Source organism: Juglans microcarpa x Juglans regia, chromosome 2D (assembly GCF_004785595.1).
Source record: "Juglans microcarpa x Juglans regia isolate MS1-56 chromosome 2D, Jm3101_v1.0, whole genome shotgun sequence".
Taxonomy (NCBI): Eukaryota; Viridiplantae; Streptophyta; class Magnoliopsida; order Fagales; family Juglandaceae; genus Juglans; species Juglans microcarpa x Juglans regia.
The window spans coordinates 21,199,905-21,222,795 of NC_054596.1; the positions used below are offsets into that span (position 1 = coordinate 21,199,905).

Here is a 22,891-nt window from a genome sequence, read left to right on the forward strand (position 1 = left end):
AAAATTTTAATTTGATAATATTTTTATTCTATTTTTCTCTTTTCTTTCTCAAAATTCAATAAAAATTTTAACTCAAATTATTTTACTGCTATTTATAAACTATCTCATTATTATTCATATATTTATTATCTCGTCTCATTTGACTATCCAAACGTGACCTAACTCGATGAGCCCAATATTATAAAATTTCAAAAATAAATTATTTTGTTGTGGTATGATTAGAATCTTAGAATTATAATATTATCATTATCCTTTCATTATTTGATATTACATAAATAACATGTTATCCACATGAAAATTCAAGAACAAGTTTCATTCGTCCCCTTGAATTTCACTATAGTTTCATAGCATCTACTCGTCCTACATTAAGGAAATGTTTGGGAATAATAATAAAAATTTTTGAAAAGAAGAGAGAAAAAATTGAATAAAAATATTATAAAATTAAAATATTGTTAGAATATATTTTTTTAATATAATTTTTATTTTAGAATTTGAAAAAGTTGAGTTACTTTTTATTTTTTGTTTTTTTTGAAAGTTTGAGAAAATTTTAATGATTAGTTTGAAAATGTTGTAATGATTAGTTTGAAATTCATTATATTTTATTGATGTTTGGAAAGGAAATGAGATGAAGTAGGATGATATGAGATGAGATCTAAATTGTTTCATACATCCGCTAAGGGTTGTTTGATAACACAATTGTTCTATAGTATTCTTAGTCTCTAGGATATTTTCTTCTCAATCATTATTCAAACACAAAACACTTTCAATTTCAAATGTTCAATTTTTTTATCTAATAATTATCTCATCATTACAATTTTTTGAAACTCCCAAACAAAACACAAAAAATAATATAACTTTTCAAATTTTAAAATAAAAATAAGATTAAAAAAATTATATTTAAACTATTTTTTAACTTTATATTATTTTTATTCAATTTTTTTTCTCTTATTTTTCAAAACTTAATAAAATATGTCAATTCAAATCATTTTACTATTATTAAAAAATATATTGTGAATATTTTAAAAGTATCTAAATCCTAAACGGCCCTAAAACGGCCAATGTTGGGCTGGAACTAATAAACGGGCTTCACCACAATGGCCTACTAAAATTCTTAAACCCTTAAACCCCAACGCCTTCAGAAATTCCGAATTTATCGTTAGGGTTCGATTTCATCTCTCGCTCTCAACCTAATGCATGAAGCTGTTTCGCTCAAATCCATGGCTTGGCTATGCCATTTCGAGGGTTTTCGGTGCTTTCTTCTATCACACCGAAACCATACCCAGGTCTGCACCCTAAATTGACTCATTCTACCTTCGCATTTCGCGGGCTAGTGATCCTAGGGTTCCGATCTTCCGAGTGATCGACTAGTGGCTTGAAGAAGCATGAGACGTTCAGAATTTCGAGCTTTATAAATTTATCAAGCAGCTTCGCAAATATCGTCGCTTCAAACACGCTTTATAGGTATCAATTCCTTTCAAACTTATATGCATTTGTGAGTGCCCGTGTGTTATGTACTTTTGATATGGGTGTACACTTTGGTTATAATTTTTTAGGCTGTGAAGGGTCTAATGATTGTCTGATAGATGACGAATGTGTCCATCTGAATTGTATGGTTTATTTGTGGTAGAAGTAATTTTGAACCTAAAAGTATGCATAAATTTATTGGATGTTTTATACGGTCCACTCAATGTGTCCATGCCTACTCCAAGAATAGAAGACCGTTTTGGTTCTAAGAGATTTGATTCCACCTGTCTGCTATCCCCCAATCATGATTTTTGTATCCCCATGGTAAAAAGCCCTTCCAGTTTTTGCCAGTTGTGGGCGAGGTTATTCACCCCCCCCCAATACACGCTCTTTAATCCTTTGAGCTATTGTCCCTACGCATCTCTTCTATATCTATTCCTGAGAGGACCCTAAAAAAAGAATTGCTCTTTTCCCCAAACATTTCGGGTTAAGATGTAATAGTGCTCATTAGGCTTACAAGGTAAGTAATGGCCTCTTAGAGTTCTTGTCTCCTGTTGTTTTCAACTTTGGAGGATGGTTGCATGAGGTAGAATCCTCTTTTCGAGGTATGTTTCCATGTGTTGAGTTTTTAAACAGTTTCCCAAGTTGTGGCAAAATAAAGAATCACGATGCGGTAATTGTTTGATATGAGAAAGAAGAGATATCAAGTTTTTTTTTTCATTGTCATCGGGTGTCCGGAACAGCATCCCGACTAATCCTGGGAGTGCACAGGCCCCCGGTAAGGTGTTTCCCACAAGTTCACCTTGGGTAATTCAAGGAGAAAATCCTTCAGTCCGATGACCCCTAAAAATTATTTGCACCCAAGGGGAATTGAACCTTAGACCTAGGGGGAATATACCCCCAAACCCAAAGCCTTTACCACTTGAGCCAACCCCTAAAGGTTAAAGAAGAGATATCAAGTGACATGTGATACTTGAGTTTGTTAAGACCGATATGAGGAAAAAAAAAAAAAATAATGGAATCAATCATACATGACACAAAATTTATGTGGTTCCACAATGTTCCTACTTCCACTGAGCAACAGAGGATTTGATTTCAAATGGTAATCAAAGGAAGAATGCAATATATAACAAACCCTAATCAGCGGGCCAGGTCGGTTCAAGAGCCAACATGTGTCAAAAATTTGAAAATCCACCAAAAAAACTGCAAGGGATCCTTGTTAGGTATAGTCCGCCACAAACAGAATCAGACTCCATACAAAGAAGTCCGACAAAATTTTTATCAAAATAAGAATGCATGGGTAGGCAAAAAAAAAAAAAAAAGCCTCAGTTATTACTTCTATCCAGTCCCCCCCCCCCCCCCCCCCCCCCCCCCCCCCCCCCCCCCCCCCCCCCCCCCCCCCCCCCCCCCCCCCCCCCCCCCCCCCCCCAAAAAAAAAAAAACCCAATTACATCCTCAGTTCTCACTACTTGTGAGAACTCTAACAGAATGTTTCTATTATGAAAACTGATTAACGATGGCAAATAAGAAGAACAAAATGGCCTAATAGTGTTTTTTAAGTAGCCCAAAATTCTACCATAGTCCAGACTTCTAATAAAAATGAAAATTAATAAATCACAGGTTCACTCATGTCAACCAAACTTTCAAATAGATCACAGGGACTTTTATCGCATTTGCTTGAGCGAAGGTCTAGCAATGGTCAAGCCAGCTTTCTGTTTGAGCTCAAGTCGTAAATTTGATCAAGCTAGACTCGAACGAGTTGAAATTAACCAAGTACCCCTGTAATGCAGTAGAAATATCTACCAAATCACTCAACAAATTGGCTAATTGTCAAGCATGCAATTAATTTGATAAACAATCAAATACATAAAATAAATAAATTGCATAGCACTAAGATTGGTATCGAAGGGAAACCCTTTAAAGAACTCTTTAAATGTAAAACCCTACATGGCAGCCAAACTCAGGAAAGTCAATTTTATTATTTGAAAATCAATTACAAGTACTCATCAATTACAAAACCTTTGCAACTTGACTCTCTTATTTGTCCAGACAAACGACCCGTTGGTCTTCTACCACGGTAGCAGCCAGAACTTCTGGCGATATTCAAATATTGACTTTCCTCTTAGAACTCTAGGGGCTGAAATCCAATCACACAATCTTCCACGCTCGAAGCACGATCACACTCAAAGAGATATTACAAATATGAAAATTCACTAAGGAATTTTCTCACCAAACAATGCACTAGAAAGTACTCTAGAAAATATGTAGATCAGAATCTATAACAATCTTAACCAGTAGAATCCCTTAAATAAACTATTTGGAAAGAGATCCAGTTTCAGTAGGATTCTGCTGACGGATTGCTGACATGTCGCGATAACTCTTCTCAGCAGTAACTGATTTCTGTTCAGCTTCTGTTCTGGATAGCTTCTTGATAGTTCGAAATTCTTTCTGCTTGATATCTTCTTTTTGAATCTTCTATTTAGATCACTTGATATCTCCTATCTTTTCAAACATTCAATCTTGATCAAGAGTCTTTTGAACATTTATCTATTTAAGTACTTATCTTAGAATTCAAATATTCATAGATAAATATAAGACAAACCTTTATCTATTAATCTATATATCTTTGAATTTAAATATTCATAGATAAAGATAAAGACAAATTACATTCATCCAATAATTCAAATAGGTCTTAGTCATCTAATCCTAGTCAACAAACTTTTACATCAACAATCTCCTCCTTTGGCGGATTGGTGACAAAACCAACTTGATGAATGCAATATAAAATCTGTCAACAGCACAAACAGTAGACCAAGAGACCGAGTAGAGATTCCAGGCAAAAAATAATGACAGAGAACAATAACTAACATTAAATTTCATAAGATTTAAAATCTAAGCATGTTCTAGCTTAGCTTGGAGTTGAATTATATCCATATTTTAGTTCTCCCCTTCAATATTTAATCAAAACAATAAAAATTCATTCAACTGCCCCTAAAACTCACAATACGAATTTCATAATACCCGAAGTAAATCAAATTCTCCAATATATCTCCCCCTTTTTGTCACTAATCTAACAAGATTCATAACTCTCATGTGTCTCAACTTTTCATGGATTAAATGCATCTGATGTATGAGCATGAATGCAAGTAAAATCATGACAAAATGAATAAATAAATAAATAAAATTTGACAAAATCTTTATTTATTTTTATATACATAAGCAATGAGGCAAGTAACATGCCTAGATGCATCTTAGTTTAAACATAGTGTCACTCACAAAAAAACCTTCAATAGAGTACATCTTCTTATTTGCAACAATCACAATGGATGTTCACACCTCATAAGATCATCAATATCAAAGTTCATGTGAGTGTGTGAGTGAGCAAACTTATATAGAAAATTAACTCTTTATTTCTTTTTCTCTTCAATATATTTTTGATAAATTTATTCATGAGTATTTTCTTCTTATAGATGCTCCCAAGATATTGTCACTCATATCAAAAGTCAAACTTTATGCTAGGGCCTAGATAAATGAGTATCTCCTCCAAATACTAGTTTGCACAACCCCCTTTTTTTTATATCTATTTTTGTTGCTCATCTTTTTTCACAATAATTTGAGCCACAATTATATCTATAAGGACTTAAGTGATAGATCCGTGTATGGTGTTTGTCTTTTTCCATAATGATGTAATACCAATTTTTTTTATATGGATCAACTATTTGTGTTTGGCAAGGGAAGATCTCTCTATAATTGTACTAGGTTCAACTACTATTAGTCAATTCAAGGCACAGACTCCCTCTATGGTGAACATCTCAATAATAAATATGGAACTTAATTATAAGGTACAAACACATAAGTTTCTCACAGTGTTTTGTAAATGAACTTTGTCAAGATGACTCAAAGGTTTAGTATGCACAAAGTGAATTGCACAAAGTAGAGAGATGCATAAGTTCAAAAATTTATTTTGTGAGAACACATGTGCTCAAAACTTTGATATATCAAGCATGTTCTTCCCAAAAAAATTAGAAACAATCCAGAAAATTTTTTAATATTATTTTTCTTATTAAAAAAATTGAAAACATAAACATAACTTAAAAACAGAAAAATAAAATGCATGTTCTAGACTAATAAAATGAAATGCAAGAATGTAAGAACATGCAAGTGGTCCTATCATTTAATGTGACACGGCATCTTCTATGATCACCCACTTTGTTTTAATGTGGCCTATTATTTTTATTAATACCACTTTGTATGATCTTTTCTTTATTGTGAAAGTAAAATTCTGCTAGTTCAACAAGCTTTAGAGTTATGAAGGTAATTTGTTGACTCATCTCATTAACTTGATTTTCTAGAGTCTTTCCCTTCTTTTTTAACTTTCTTTCACCTCTATTTTTCTTCATTTTATTCAAGTTAAAGCAATATGGTCTTATATGGCCAAAAATATCACAATGATGACAAGTAAGAATAAACTTACCTTTGGACTTACCTTGGTTGGGTCTCTTTGTCATTGATCTATCATGTGAGGCTCTTGGATCATGAGTTTTAGACATGGCTTTGTTTGGAGCTTCATTATCTCGACTTCCTTTAATAAAAATGACACCTTTTGATGAAGTGGTAGTGGATGATGATCCTTGAAGTTCCATAACTTGGGAAGTTGTATACCCCAAACCCGTGCGATCACAACTAGATCTTTGAAAACTCAACATTTCGTCTAATTTATGTGTTGCTTTTTTTTGCTTGCACTCTTGAAACTTTTCCAATTCTTTTTCAAGTGCATCCTTTTGATCTTTTAATATTGATACTTCAACACCAAAAATTTTTAATGCCTCAGAGAGATTATTTTTCTCATTCTCCACAGTAGTAAATTTATTGTACAACTTCTTGTTAAGTTTCTTTAATTTGTCCACTTCTTCACACACATCATTGTATGCTTCCTGTAAACTTAGTTCTCGGTCAGCATCCACAAGTGATACATCCAAATCACTGAAATTACAGCCATTTTCAGATTTTGTGAGTGCAATCTCAGGAAAATCATTCACAATAGAAGGAAAAGCCATAAAATATTTTTCATCATCAGATGATGAGCTTGAACTTTCAGAATCTGAACTATCACTAAATGTGACATTCAATGCTTTCCTTTACTTTTCTTGAAATTTAGACATTCAATTCTTATATGACCATAATCAGAACATTCATAACACTTTACTTTATTATTATTATCAAATTTTTCTTTATTCAAATTTTCAGAATAATTTTTCTTTGCAAAAAGTTCTTTATCACGCTTTTTGTTTTCCATTAGCTTTCTTGTTAAACAACAATTTTCTGAATTTTATTGCAATGAGATCTATATCCTCATTTTTAAAATTTTCTTCATCAGAAAAATCATCTTGATCCTCTTTTATTGTTTTTAAAGCAATGGACTTACCTTTTCTTGTTTGAGGAAGTGAGGATTCATACATTTGTAAGGAACCGACCAGTTCTTCAACCCTTATTGTATCCAAATCCTTACTTTCCTCAATGACAGTAATCTTAGGCCGAAATCTTTCAGGTAGAGACCTCAAAATCTTTCTCACGACCCTTGAATCTTCTACCTTCTCACTGAGATTAAACCTGAAATTAACAATATCGTTAAGATTAGCATAAAAATCATTAAAACTTTCATATTCCAGCATCTTAATTTCTTCAAATTTTGAAGTAAGCAATTGTAATTTTGAGATTTTCACAATTTTTGTTCCTTCGTGTGTAATCTCCAAGATGACCCATGTTTCTTTAGCAATCTCACACATAGAGATTCTCTTAAATTCTTCTGGAGATACAACCATGAATATAGCATTCAGTCCCTTGCTATTCCAATTACAGTTGCTGATCTCATCTTTTGTCCAAGCATCAATACTTGTTGCTGGTTTAGTCCTTCCTTTTTCAATGCAATACTACACTCGTTCATCCAACAATTTGAGAAAAGCCCCCATACGAACTTTTCAATATGCATAGTTTTCCCCATCAAAGTGTGGCAGGACACGTAGCGACATAGTCAACAGGGGAACGGATCACACTCGAATGAGTGAACTATGCTCTGATACCAATTGAAATTACCCAAGTACCCCTGTAATGCAGTGGAAATATGTACCAATTCACTCAACAAATTGGTTAGTCGTCAAGCATGCAATTAATTTGATAAACAATCAAATACATAAAATAAGTAAATTGCATAGCACTAATATTGGTATCGAAGGGAAACCCTTTAAAGAACTCTTTAAAGGCCCTACAGGGCAACCAAACCCAGAAAAGTCAATTTTATTATTTGAAAATCAATTACAAGTACTCATCAATTACAGAACTTTTACAACTTGACTCTCTTACTTGCCCAGACAAACGACCCGTTTGTTTTCTACCACGGTAGTAGCCAGAACCTCTGGTGATCTTCAAATATTGACTTTCCTCCTAGAACTCTAGGGGCTGAAATCCAATCACACGATCTTCCACGCTCGAAGCACGATTACACTCAAAGAGAGATCACGAATATGAAAATTCACTAAGGAATTTTCTCACCAAACAATGCTCTAAAAAATATGTAGATCAGAATCTATAACAATCTTAACTAGTAGAATCCCTTAAATAAACCATCTGGAAAGAGTTACAGTTTTAGTAGGATTCTGCTGACGGATAGAATCTGTTGCGAAGACGTCTCCTGACGAATTGCTGACATATCGCGATAACTCTTCTCTGCAGTAACTGATTTCTGTTCAGCTTCTGTTATGGATATCTTCTTGATAGTTCAAAATTGTTTCTACTTGACATCTTCTTTTTGAATCTTCTATCCAGATCACTTGATATCTCCTATCTTTTCGAACATTCGATCTTGATTAAAAGTCTTTAGAACTTTTATCTATTTAACTACTTATCTTAAAATTCAAATATTCATAGATAAAGATAAAGACAAACTTTTATTTATTAATCTATTTATCTTTGAATTTAAATATTCATAGATAAAGATAAAGACAAATTACATTCATCCAATAATTCAAATAGGTCATAGTCATCTAATCCTGGCTAACAAACTTTTACATCAACACGAGTCATACGAAATCTCTGGATCGATAAAACTCAGTAAGTTGCAAGAATTTCTCTGTTCCAAATTCTCCATGAAGCTGTCAGCAATTGGGTCTACATCATCTCTGCTGCTTCTGGAAAGAGTAACACCTAACCTTTAAACTTGACAACTTGTACCTTGGGAACGCTCAGCCTTGCTACTGTACTACCATGCTTTTCAGCTTGGTTTGTCCGTTTAACTGATATTTAATTGAACCTCTGGTTAATATCCTTGTTCTCATAGATTCTGTCAGTTGCACTTGGATTTTGTTCTATGTATATGCAGCTTGGTTGTAGGTGTAAGCATGGCTGTGGCAGTGGTAGTTGTGTGACCTTTCTTTCCGTTTACGGATTTTATAGCATGCGCACCCCTTGATATTGAACATGGGTAATCTTTAGCTAATAATAATAATAATACTAAAACAGAACAAAGGAAGAAACCTGTTTTTCCTTTTTTGTACTTCTTATGTACTTGGGTTGAGCCCTTTGCGCCTTCAATAAAATTTTGCCTACCTAGAAAAGAAAAATAGAAATCTGAACAAAGGAAGTCACATGGAACAACTTGGATATATACTCTCAAGTCTTATTATGACGTTAACCCCCAAGTTATTTCATGTCTAAGCCCATACCAAAAATATACACATAATCAAGTTTACGTTTCTATTGATTAATTTGTACCAATGTCTTAATGAATGCATGCATGATAACTCTTTCCTTCTCTCATATTTCTGCTACTTGAATCTTATGTTTGGGAAAATTATCTCTCAATTAGATAATTCTAGCATTGGTTTTTATGGTTGAAACTTGGTTTCCATTTTGGTTGAAACATCGACCACCCTTGTGGCTGTGATTACAGGGAAGTTGTTCTGAGAAATTGTATAGGAGAGTATTTCACTTAACCATCCTTGTTTGGCGCAATGGTAACGTGACGATAATCTTCATATTAATGCTCCCGGATCTTGTTTTGTATCAGATATCTGAATGGTTGAGTGAGCAAAGGAACCATGACCTATCCCCTGGAGACATTGCGATTCGGCTAGATTTGATCTCAAAAGTTCATGGTCTAAAAGAAGCAGAGAAGTATTTTGATGGCATCCCTAACGCTTCAAGAATCACCATCCACGTATATGGTGCTCTGTTAAACTGCTATGCAGAACATAAATCTTTAGATAAAGCAGAGGCCACCATGCAGAAGATGAGGGAGCTAGGTTTTCTGCAAACATCTGTCTTATAACGTTATGTTAAAACTCTATTCTCGGTTGGGTAAAACTGAGAAACTAGACAGTGTAATGAAAGAGATGGAAAAGAAGGGCATTGATTGGAATATGTTCACATTTAACATTAGGTTGAATGCTTATGCAGCCACCTCTGACATTGAGGGAATAGAGAAGCTTTTAATGAAGATGGAAGCTGATCCTGAAATCACCATCGACTGGAATGCTTATGCTGTTGCAGCAAATGGATACTTGAAAGCTGGCTTACATGAAAAGACGATAGAAATGCTGAAGAAAGCAGAGCAACTCGTTAGCGGTAAAACAAGGAAGTTTGCTTATGAAACATTCCTCACTTTATACACGGCTATTCAGAACAAAGCGGAGGTGTATTGTATTTGGACTTTGTATGGAGGGATGGGGAAAGTCTGGAACTCGGGCTATCTTTGTATGATAAGCTCGTTAGTAAAGCTGGATGACTTGGATGGTGCTTAAAAGATCCTGGAGGAGTGGGAATCTGTAACTACATTTGTTGACTTTCGGATTCCACGCGTGCTGATCGCTGCTTATTGCAATAAGGTCTTTTGGAAAAGGCCGAAGCATATATAGACAGGCTTAAAGAGAGTGGGATGGAGGTAGACTCGATCACATGGGATCGCCTGGCAAGTGGATATCATGCACATGGTCAGGTGGAGAAGGCAGTGGAAAATCTACCAGGATACAAGCCCAACCGTTTATATTGGCTGAATGTCTCGAGTACTTGAAAGAGAAGGGAGATGTGGAAGCGGCAGAGGAGATTTTGAGGTTACTTAGAGAAAATTGTCATTTTTCAACTGGTATTTGTGAAAAATTACGAAGTTATATTCATGTTGAAAGTCCATCTTGTAAAAAGGCATTTGATCATTTGAAAGAAGATGATCAGTTGGAAGGGGACGATCAGGTTCTGGATGGTGAGACGCCTGGAATAATGGACCTCAAATCTGACTGTGGCAGCTGAATTATCTGTAAAGCTTCAAGAAGCATTGAATTGTATTTCCAAAAAATGGTGCATTATCTTATCTAAAAACCCATAGAGGCGCCAATCTTCTGCATTTAACATGTTTTTTTTTTTTTTGGACTTTTGCCTTCCTCTTAGGCTCTTAGCGGCTGGATGTGATTTCATTCCTCAAATATTATTGAATTAGTAGACCCTCCGCCCATCTTGCAAGTAGTGTTGAGCTCTGACTCCGACAGAGTTAGAGTTGTCGTTTCCAATCTCCTATTTCGAGAGTCAGAGCAAAATTTTTACTCCGACTCTGACTCTGACTCCGACTCCAAACAGAATCAGAGTCCGACTCCAATTGAATACGGTAAAAGTAAAATTTGATTATTACCAAGAAAATGGGTTCTCTCAATTCCATCTTAACTCTCAAGTGGTGTCCGTCTCAGACTCTCAGTCATCGGCAATTATGTCAGGGTTTACAATTAGGTCTATAAAATCATAAAAATTAGAAGTTAGAAACATTAAAAATAATTAAATAATCATTTAAAAGCATATAAGCTTATCTGATTCAAGCATATAGCTCTCGGCATCAACGCCAACGGTATTTAGTCCAATGGGCGTTTCACTTATCCAATTCTGTGTGCAAACGAAGGCCTCTACGGTTGACGGTGACAATGAACTCCGATAAGCAACCAATATGCGACCTCCAATGCTAAATGCCGACTCTGAGGCAACCGTAGTGACAAGAATGGCTAGCACATCTCAGGCTATACGAGAAATGACTAGATACTTGATGAAATTAACCTTCCACCAAGTTAATAACTGAAATACATCATTAGGTCCCTCAACAGCTTCCATAAAATATTGTTCAATCTCAGATGTATATTGCATAATATTCCTTGTTGCAATGAGTTGATAATACTGTTGTATAATATGATGGCCTCTAACCGCTACGGATGAGTCATTATCACCTAAGGAAGCTATTGACCCTGTTGGCCTCAAATGTGAGGAGCTGCCAGCTGCGGATGAAGGCTGACAACTATTGATGTAGTGATTATATAGGTCATCAATATCACTTTTTAGCATTATAATAAACTCTGCAGCCTTCACTACCCCGAGGACAGAATTTACCTAAAATTCTAGAACGACCAACTTATATTGGGGGTTAAGGATCACAACCACAAATAATAATCTATTTATATTCTCAATATTCCCCCAATATTTATCATATTTAGTCTTCATCCTCGTAGCCATAGCAGATAACAATCCGTTAGAGTCAGCACAACTATTTTCCAAGTGGAAGTGAAGCTCTGAGAGCTCGCTGAAGTACAAATTCACAGTCGTATATTTGGATCCAGATATCCGCATGGTTATGTCATAAAAAATTCTTAAAAATTCAACAAAGTACCTCACACTGGTCCAATCATGTGCGTTTGACGCACCGAGCTCCTGTGCTGCTGACTCCAACAAAGCATACCTCAAGCCACCATCCTCGACCTTTATCTGCTCGAACGCTTTTTGATACTTCTGTACCTCATCCATCATCATGTCTGCAGAGTTCCATCGAGTCGGAATGTCTAGCATAACATACTAGAACATTCAACCTTAAGATCTTCTGCTATTGCCTTAAATTTGGCAAGCCTTTGGGGGGAACCTGATGACTTGCATAATTTCTTATATTTTATCACTTCTTAACTTTAAACTTTAGTCTAATTTTATTTATTTTTGTTGATTTTAGGTTTCATTATTGTCATTAAATTTTATTTCAGATGAAGAAAAAGAAGATCTAAATTTTAAAAGCCTATCTCGTCTAAGAACTCATATTTAAATGAAAATTTATTCGAATAAAAGAGATGTGAAGCAGCTAGAGAGATTGGGCCTTGGATGAACAGAACCAAGGGAAGATTTCATTTTGGCTTTGGAAGCTGGCATGCAAAGCAGATGATGCTTCTTGGTTTTTACGGAATTAAATATTTGAAGGAGTTTTAGCTTGGCATTTGTGCTTTTTAACACTATAAGCAACACCTTATTTTGGCTTGGTAAAGAGTTCACATGGGGCCCATATTTTGATTTGGGATAAAGATGCATGGTGCGGCAAGATGAGGGACGTGCGAGACACACGCTTGGAGTCTTTTGGTTTGACTTGGTCCTTAGGAAGATTTGCTTTATCTTGTGCAAGCTGGAATGAATGGATAGTTCATTAATTTTTGGGATTTCCTTTCGGCTTTGAACGAATTGGATGGGATTCAAAATTCAATTTGGTTTTTGCATGCTGACGCAAGCTCAATCTACACGCACAGACGGAGAGGGATTTTTCCTTTTCATTGAAGACGCTACGACTTCACTTTTCTTCTTTGACGTTGCGATTGAGACACTGTGTTATGGGCAAGGTGCTGGAGTGGAAGGGTTGCAGTCTACGTAGGGGTTATGGCAATGGGCAAGGTGTTCATGGATGGGGGTGGTTTTGTGTGTTGAAGACAGACAAGGAAGGTGTTAGTTGTTAGTTGTATTCGAAGAATAGATCTGGAACGATGTCGTTTTATATAGAATTAGTTAGTTGTTTCTTCAGTAGAACGTTGTCGTTTAGCACTTTTCCTTCTTATTAATTGTAACGCAGTCATTTCTTACTTACTAAAAGTGTAAGGGACGTTGTTAAATACTGTCGTTTCATATGAATACTCAGTATAAATAAAGATGGTTGGAGGGAAAAGCTCACAACCGAAAAAGTATATTCAGCAACTCGATTCTTCTTCTCATCTATCATTCTGGTATCAGTCGTGGCAGAAGGAATGCGTTCGTATGCTCAAATAGTTGATTCAATGAATCACTTTCGGCAGCAACAGGAACGACAAGAAAAACAAATCGAAGATGCAATTTGTTTATTGTTGAAGCAGCAAGAGGCGGCACGATTGGAAAGGGAAACACAAGATAAAAAGTTTCAGGAGGTTTTACAACAAATCTCGAAGATTTCTTGTTAAGATTTTGAGGATCCTGGTAATAGACATCGAGATAATCAAGATCAACAAACGCTGCACAGAAATGAAGATGTGGAGGATGACACGCGGGAACTGCACCACAGAGAACTGGTGGACAGAGGTTTTGTAAAAGGAATTAAACTAGATTTTCCTAGGTTTTGTGGTGGTAATCCATCACCATGGATTTATCGTGCGAATCAGTACTTTCTACATCACCAGGTCCCTTCTGGCCAACATATTTTCATTACTTCTTTCCACATAGATGATAAAGCTTTGGTCTGGTTCTAGGATGCCAGTGGGGCAGGAACCTTTCATTCTTGGGAGGATTTCATCAAGGCTATTCAGATCCGTTTTGGATCTACACCATACGATGATCCTATGGAGTCACTTACTCGACTCAAGCAGGTTAGTACAGTTAATGATTACAAAGCTGAATTTGAGTTTCTTTCCAATCGTATTAAAGGCTTGTTTAAGAAAAACAAATTGAACTGTTTTTTGAGTGGCCTATGGGATAAGATTAGATTACTTGTTAAGATACTGAATCCTTCATCTTTGAATGATGCTTTTGGCTTAGACAAAATTCAAGAACAATATGTGGTGAGTATAAGGAAACCTTGGAGAAATTCACTTACTGATTCGAGTAAGTTTAGTCTAGAGTCGAGTCTATTAAAGTCTGGATAAACTCCTTCAATTTTAGGAGCACCGAGAGTTTCACCTTTAGCTAGGCTTCCTTATCATAAGGTTTCTGAGTCTCAAATGGTGGAAAGGCGTAAAAAAAACCTTTATTATTTCTATGATGATAAATGGAAACCAGGTCATAAATGTGCGAGGCCAAAGCTATTCTTACTAGAAGGTATGGAATTTGGTGAGTCAAGTGGTGAAGAAAATACTGATGTTATTGGTGAGGTGGTTGTTGAACTTGTGGAAGTTGAACCTGAGATGGCTTCTATTTCCTTATAGTCTATGGTAGGTGGAGAAGGACCTAAGACCATGAGACTTATTGCTTGTATTGGCAAAAAGAAGCTGGTAATTTTAAAGTGACATTGGCAGTACACATAATTTTGTGGACACTGTGGTTGTTGCTCGATGTAAATTGCATGTGCAACTTGGCCAGGCTATTAATGTTAAAAGTGGCTAATGGTCAGCTCATTGATAGTATTGGGAGATGTGTGGTTGTGCCTTTATCCATTCAGGGCATACCTTTCACAGTTGATTTTTTTACACTTACTTTAGGAGGATGTGATGCAGTTCTTGGCATTCAATGGTTATCTACATTGAGTCATATTCTTTGGGACTTTGTCAATATGAGTATGCAGTTTCAGTGTGATGCTTCGAAGGTTTCCTTAAAAGGTTAGACAGTATCTCAGTCAAATCTTATTGATGATGATGAGTCCTTTAAGACTTTTGGTTGTGGAAGTAAGGGAATTTTTCTGCAGATAGTTGCTTGTAGCTCATTGAACCTTCATCAGTGCAGGATGAACAGGTGCAGCACCTTTTGCAATAGTATAAGGAAGTTTTTAATGAATCTACTGGATTGCCACCCAATAGGTCTCATGATCACAAGATTAATTTGAAACGGGAAACTTCTGCTATCAGTTTTAGGCCTTATAGATATCCATTTTATCAGAAAACAGAAATTGAAAAATTCGTTACAAAAGATTCATATTTGACCTGATGCCTCTTTATGTTTCATTTGATCTGAAGTAAAGTTTGTACGGCTAATAACCCATAACAATATTTTAACTGAGGAAAATGGTTTTCTTGGTATTTAAATAAATCTCTAAATCTCTAGAAGACTAGAAACCAAAAGCTTCTTTTCTAAGGCTATTTTCTTTTTATAGTTTTCTTGTCTAAATTTATTAAGGCAGTATTTATTATCAAAACTTAAATGTTTTAAATGTTTTGAATTTCTAAATTTTGGTGTGTAATTTACAACTTACGTATACCTAATAATAATGGTTCGAGCTTCTAAATACTCAAGTTCAAGTTCCATGATGAATATTTAATTCCTTTTTGGGTAAAGATGTTTTAATTACTAATTTTAGTCCATATAAGAATATTAATTTCTCCTAAGAAATAAATTGACTCAAGCACGAACTAGGCCAAACTCAAGCTTAGTTAAATATCAATCAAGCCAACTTCCAATGGAGGACTTTGAACTCAAATCAAGCTCAAGCTGAACTGAAATCACTATAAATGTTAATCAAGTTAAACTCGAACATGCATGACTCGATTCAGCTCGACTCAATTACAGTGTTAATCATCTTAGGGCACTCATGCAGACAAAGTTGATTAAGTTGTGAATCTAATTTGAGTTTATCTAACATGGTTACTTGTCGGAGGATGTCTAATGCTTCTTTTGTTCAGTTGAACTATGTTTAAATATCACAACACAAGCTTAAAAGAAAAGGTAGGGAACAAAAACAAATTTGTCATAAAAAGTACAAAAAAGGTGTCTTGGATGCTTCAATGAGTTAAAACAGAACTAGAGGTGGGCAAAATTTCTATTTTTCCAACTCCGGCCAAATTTTGACAAGACTCTTACTCCAATGGAGTCAGAGTTTGCAGAATTCAGAGTAACTCTGACTCCACTAGTCGGAGTCTGAAGTTGAAGTTGGAGCCCACATGAGCTCCGAACTCCGAACTCTGAACTCCAATATTTATTTTTTTAAAAACAATGCATCAAATCGACGTCGTTCCACTTTAAGAGGAACAACGTCATTTCGGAGAAGTGGGTCAAAAACAAAAGACCCCCTTCTTCCCCCCTCACTTTCACGCAATAGTTCCCTAGGTCCCTTTGTCTTCACACTGTGCTTCACCTCCCCTAGTTCCCCATTGTCTGCCGTCACCTGAGGCCCCTGCGAGCCACCTTTTGGAGTTCATAAAAAATTGTAAGCCATTCGGCCACTCAATTTTTTTGTAGAATTTTAGGGTTCCAAAATCATTGTATTTAAACATTGTGGTTTCAAATTTTTGAAATGTGTTTGATTTTTTATTCATCTCGATGATTTTTTATTTGCATTTTAATGATTTCGCTTGTTAGGCTGTTAAATTTAGGAATTGAGGGGTTTAAGTTTTGGAAAAATTGGGTGTTTTTATTCCTGGTGACATTCGCTAAAGTGTCGTCGCTCGAGTATCGCTCGATCAAGCCTTCGCTCGAGAAATCACATAGATTGTTCGCTCAAGCGAACATCACACAGATTGTTTGATTGAGCCTTCACTCGGGCCATCACACAAATTGTTCTCTCGAGTATGGCTCGGGGGCAGACGTTCATTTTTTTTTTTTGTTTTATTTTTTTTTAAAATCACAAACACGAATAGACACATATATTTTTCCTTTCCAATGTGTATCCAATTTGTAGATAATTTTCATAACATATTAAATAACGGTTGTTTGTTAATTGTTTCAGATTATTTGCTCAAATTATGCATGTTACACCATTTGTTGCGGTTTTCTGCAAGAGGATGACGCACAGCCGCTTGTGTCACCAATAGATACTTTGGGCCGTAGACCCCCATCTAGAGCAACTATCTCTTGTGCAAGTAGTCGAGTCCAATAGATCTAGAAGACGTTCATGTGCTTAATGAGGAGGAGGAGTTGATGAATGTTGAGACGGATCTACCAACACGACCTAGTAAAAAAAGGTCGTGGACATGCGAACCTTTCACCAAAATTCCCGGTGATCGTGAGAACCCACAAGCTCGATGCCAGTACTGTGGGCAACTATGCGGTTGCTATTCAAAAAAGTAAGGCATGGCAGTATTAATAGCTGAGTTATGGGACTTTTATGACCACTGATGACATGCAAATTAAAAAGCTATCAATCCCTCAATCTAGTGAGAAGATGTTGAGATGCCTTTAGAGACACGATTTCTCATCCCTTCACAGTATACTGTGATGCACAGTTGTTTAAAGAGTCATGCAAAGGAGAAGGCAGTAATTAAGGAAATGTTTGTCGCCACTAGCCAGAGAGTGTCATTTACGACTAATACATGGACCTCCATATCGAATGTGGGCTACATGTGTATCACAGCCCACTTTATTGACAGTGAGTGGACGTTGCAGAAACGGATTATCGGCTTCAAAGAAATTGTTGATATAAGGAGTCATCCATTGACAAGGAGATGAATGACAGTATAAAGGATTGGGGGATCAGAAAAGTGATTTGTACCACGGTTGACAATGCCACTGCGAATGATACTACCATTGATTGTTTCAGGCAAAATACGACGGTAAAGGAGGATATCATTCGTGAGAACTAGTTTATCCATATTCGATATTATGCCCATATCATTAACCTCATAGTCTCTAAGGGGTTCAATGAGGTTGATCATTTCAAAAATTCCAGAACCTTGGAAGATATGTAAGGGCTTCCCCGAATGCCTTCGCCAGTTTAAGGCAATAGTTGAACAACTTGAGATCCCATCTTCCAGTATGTTGCAACTGGACGTTTTGACTCGATGGAATTCTACATATATGATATTGGATGTAGCGTAAAATTACCAAACAACATTCGAGTAGATGGGGGTCGAGGATGGGGGCATGTGATATGCTTTGCTGGAGTCAGTTGGGGGGAGAAGGGGGCTCGGTGCACCAGACACAGTTGATTAGGCCAATATCAAGTATTTTGTTCAATTTTTGAAGTTATTTTATGACATAACTATACGGATATCTGAAATAAAATATCCTATTACAAACATGTACTTCGAGGAGCTCTCGGGGCATTATGACCACTTGCAATAGAGTTGTGCTGATAGTGTTGGTTTGTTGAATGCAATGGCTATGTTGATGAAATACAAATATAATAAATATTGGGGGACTTAGAAGATAAATAAATTATTATTTGTGGCTATGATCCTTGACCCTCGATATAAGTTGGCGATTGTAGAAAATTCGATTAGGGACATCCTCGGTGATAAGGACGCTGATTAGTTTATTAGATTGCTTAAATGTGATATTGATTATTTACATGGCCATTACAATAGCAGTGGTTAGTCTTCAATCGAATGTGGTAGCTCCTCATGCCCGACTGGTTCGACATCTTCCGGAGGCGTGTCTTGGATACTTATCGAAGTTCATTGTCTCTGACCACCGTCGAGACCCTCGTTTGCACACAGAACTTGTTAAGTTCAACACCCATGAGAGTAGATACCGTTGATGTCGAGAGCTATAGGCTTGAATCATGTAACTTTTTGATTTTAAATGATTTTTTTACATAATTTTAATATTTTTATTATTTAATTTATAATTTATATGATTTTGTAGACCTATCTGTGAACCCAGACTAATTGTGGATGACTGAGATGGATGCATCGTGTGACCCTTTTATTGGTGAGAAACTGAATTCTGGAAATTGCCATCATGTAAAACTCGTCAGAGTTAGAGGTGCAGGTAAGTTCATAATGTGTCCTATTTTATGTTATATATCACTTGGCTAATAGTTTAGAAGTCTATAGTTATATGACTAAAGAAAAGATAGTGCATCTGATCTAAAACCTCATCTAAGAAAATTGGAAATAGTTATTGAGTCATCGACTAAAAGATGGACTGTCAAGACTGATGTTGATTGTTGTTATTTCATATTTGAATGAAATCTATGATATTATTAATATTTTGGTGCTATAAATTTAAATTTATTGCAATTTTTAGTTTTAAATTTAAATTTATTGTTTCCCATTTTTAGTTTGATTAAGTCATTGTATTTAAATTTTACATTTTTAACATTTTTTAACAGTATTTTTTATTTCTTTAATTATTTTTTTAATTATTTTATTTTTTAAAAAATATTTCTAAACAGGAGTGGGCCAATCTGAATTTCATATTGGGTCGTGGGCCCAGTCCCAATCTGAGTAGGACAATTGGGGCCCAGTTGCTCGGAAGCGCACTTCTACTTTGATCGGAGCTCCGAGCTTCGAGTTGAGTCAAACTCCAACTCCAATCTCCAATCGGATTTTGGCCTCCAACCCTAGTTGGATTCGGACCCTAGTTCGATTCGGAGGTCGGAGGTGGCATTCCGACTCCGTCGGACTCGGAGCCCACCCTTAAAGGGAACAATGAAGGGGGCAGTGTGAACAAGAGGAATATGATGAATGTGAACTTTCACATAGAGAATCAGTTGGAAATGAGGAATTTCAACTAAGTGACATTTCACAGGATGCATATTATTAAATCTCGGCTACCATGAGTCATGAACTTGTGCAAAAATACACACACTCAGTTAGAATTCAAGGACTTAGTTCCATTTTGACACACACCGAAGAGATATATATATTATGAAGCTTAAAAAAACTCAATTACATATAATTGCAGCTCTGCAAGTGCAATGTTATCCCTTACATGATCGAGTACATCAAGCCGATTAAGCATATCGAGCATTCTGTATGCTCATAATTTTTTACATGTACACTAGAGAGGCCAAAAATCTCCAGTCAAACTCAAGGCCTACCTACATGACTTAAAGGCCCACAGGCCCAAAAGAGCGAACCCATGATGAGCCCCGAACGTTGTATGGGCCACCCATTACAAATCCATATATTATTTGCGGGTAAGGGACTCAACAGATCCTCGTATCAGTTGAGTAAATTCAAACACATCCTTGGTGATCAAATAAGAAATTAGGTTGGTACAAAGACTAGAACAACCCCCCCCTCCCTGACCTCTATATACAGGAAGATGTGCACCAGTTAAGAAAGTGAATTTGACTTCTGTACTTTAAATAAATCAAACAATACATCTGACTTAGATATTTGAGGTGATCCAATACACTTCGAGCCTTTCTCAGTTCTGGTGTTGTAGGTTCGTATAAGGCGCGCACATGAGTTCGAAACACGTCTGTAATAGTTGGCACCATCTGTGGGATATTTTGTATCTCAACGTGCTTTTTGCATGCTTGCAACCATGTGCTCCCAAGCAACCAGAGACCATGAAGCCACTTTTGTGCACATAGAGGGCAAATTAGCCAAGATGGAGGACACACTAAAAAGAGTGACAACAAAGCTGGAAGCACTCCAACATGAGAATGAGGCCCTGAAGCGAAGGAACGTCATGTCAGGAGAAGATGCTGTGCCGAGTCAAGCCGATAAGGCAGAGGCGAAGGTGGAATCACAAAGCATGGGCAAAGCCCTCAACAATGAGGATGAGAAGAAGAAGATGCATTACGATCTGCATCGGTGGATCAACTGTTTACTAGCACAAACTTACAATACAGTGAGGAAATAATGGCAGTACCACTCTCACAAAAATTCAAAGTCTCGTTGGTTAAAATGTATGATGGGTCCAAGGACCCTGTTGAATACTTAGAAACATTCATAACTCATATGACACCCCACGGATTTCCCAGCAAAATCGTGTGCCAAGCATTTCCTCTGACACTAAAGGGAGTCGCGCACAGGTGGTTTGGACCACTGCAACCAGGATCTATAGACACTTTCGAGGAGTTAAAAGCAATTCCTGACCCAATTCATGGCGAGTAGAAGAAGGAGAATACCATTTGCATGCCTGCTATTGTGAAACAATGGAAGGATGATAGCTTGAGGGCTTGCCTCACTTGTTTTAACAAAAATTGCATGATGACTTACGATCAAGATGAAAAGATCACATTGGCAGCCTTATTAGGAGGAATCTGGCCCAGAAATCCCTTTATGGCCGAGCTGGCGAGAAATAATTTCCCCACTCTACGAGAATTCATGGACAGGGCCAATGATTTAGTCAATGCGGAAGGCACGTTGTGGGCTCTAACTGCTTCGAGAAAATAAAAGATGGGGTAGCTGAAAGATCGATCTAGGAATGGGGGTCAAGGAAAGGACAGAGAAAAGGACTCAAGGATAAAGAAAAACCAACATGAGAACCGTCAAGAAACAAGTCCCACAATGAGGATAACGAGCTCCGGGACGCAATATTCTAACATGAATGTCCAGGAGAAGGCCAGGGAACCTCTCTAAGATGGTGACTGCATATCGCAATACCAAGATTTCTTCACCTATCACAGTGTAGGGGGACATTGGGTGGAGGATTGCCACACCTTGAAAACAAGAATTGAGGAAATGCAAGGCAGCGGCGAGCTCGAGTGCTTAGTTGCCTGTAATACCACCCCAAGAGACCAAATGAAAAAAAATAGAGGATCGGGAACAAAGACCTCGAGAAGTAGAAAAACCCTAGAGATCACCATGACCAAGTTGCTAGTCGAATTGTGGATTGGACTATGCTAGAGGATTTGCTGGGGGCGGCCCCAACTCCTCTGGGAGAAAGGCTTATGCACCCCAAGCCAAGTACATGAAAATTTTCAACATTAGGAGACTGACAAAGCAGCTGAAGTCATAACCAACGATGACAATATTCTTGAGTGATGATGAATGCAAGGGGGTAGTCTACCAGCACAATGACGCGTTGGTAGTAGCCATGTTGGTGGCTAATTGCACCACGCGAAGGATACTTATCGACAACCGACGTTCTCTTTTGGTACTTGTTCATGAAGATGGGGATCAACCAAAGAAGATTATGCTCAGCGTCCACCCCGTTGAAAGAGTTTTCAGGAGAACTAGTGCAACCTACAGGCTCGATCACCCTACCGATGTTAGTTGGGTCTGATCCCTACACATCCATCACGATGATGGACTTTTTAATGGTTAGAACCCGATCATCATACAACGCCATCATTGGGCAACCAGCATTGAACGCTCTGAAGGTGGTTACCTTTACGTACCACCTAAAAATGAAACTTTCCATAGAAGCAAGGATAGGGGAAGTTCACGGCGAGCAAGCGCTCACCCAAGAATGTTACATATAGGAACTCAGAGACTGAGAGAAAAAGGTTAGAATGGTCAAGTCTCTAGTAGTAAGCTGCCCTTTTCCACCTCCTCACCCAAGATAATGGTGCATAAAGTAGAAACAAGTGATGAAGAAGCCTTGCAGCAGGGCAAGGTCAATGAGCCTCTTGAGCTAGTTGACGTGGACTCGACTCATCCTGAAGCCACAATAAGGATCAAAACTAGAATGAAAGGCAAAGAAAGGCAACGATTGAGGTAGCTCCTCTCCGAACACCATGATATCTTCGTCTGGAGCCACGAAGACATGCTAGGAATCGATGAAAAATTTATAAGACACCGGTTGACTGTCAACCTTGATGTACGACCAATGAAGCAAAGAAAAGTATCGAGAAGTACGCAACCAT

At 36.9% G+C, this 22,891-nt stretch overlaps 1 pseudogene; it reads left to right on the forward strand.

Moving 5' to 3' along the window:
• Nucleotides 1–9,499: 9,499 nt before the first annotated feature.
• LOC121249363 lies at nucleotides 9,500–10,820 on the forward strand (annotated as a pseudogene).
• Nucleotides 10,821–22,891: the final 12,071 nt, after the last annotated feature.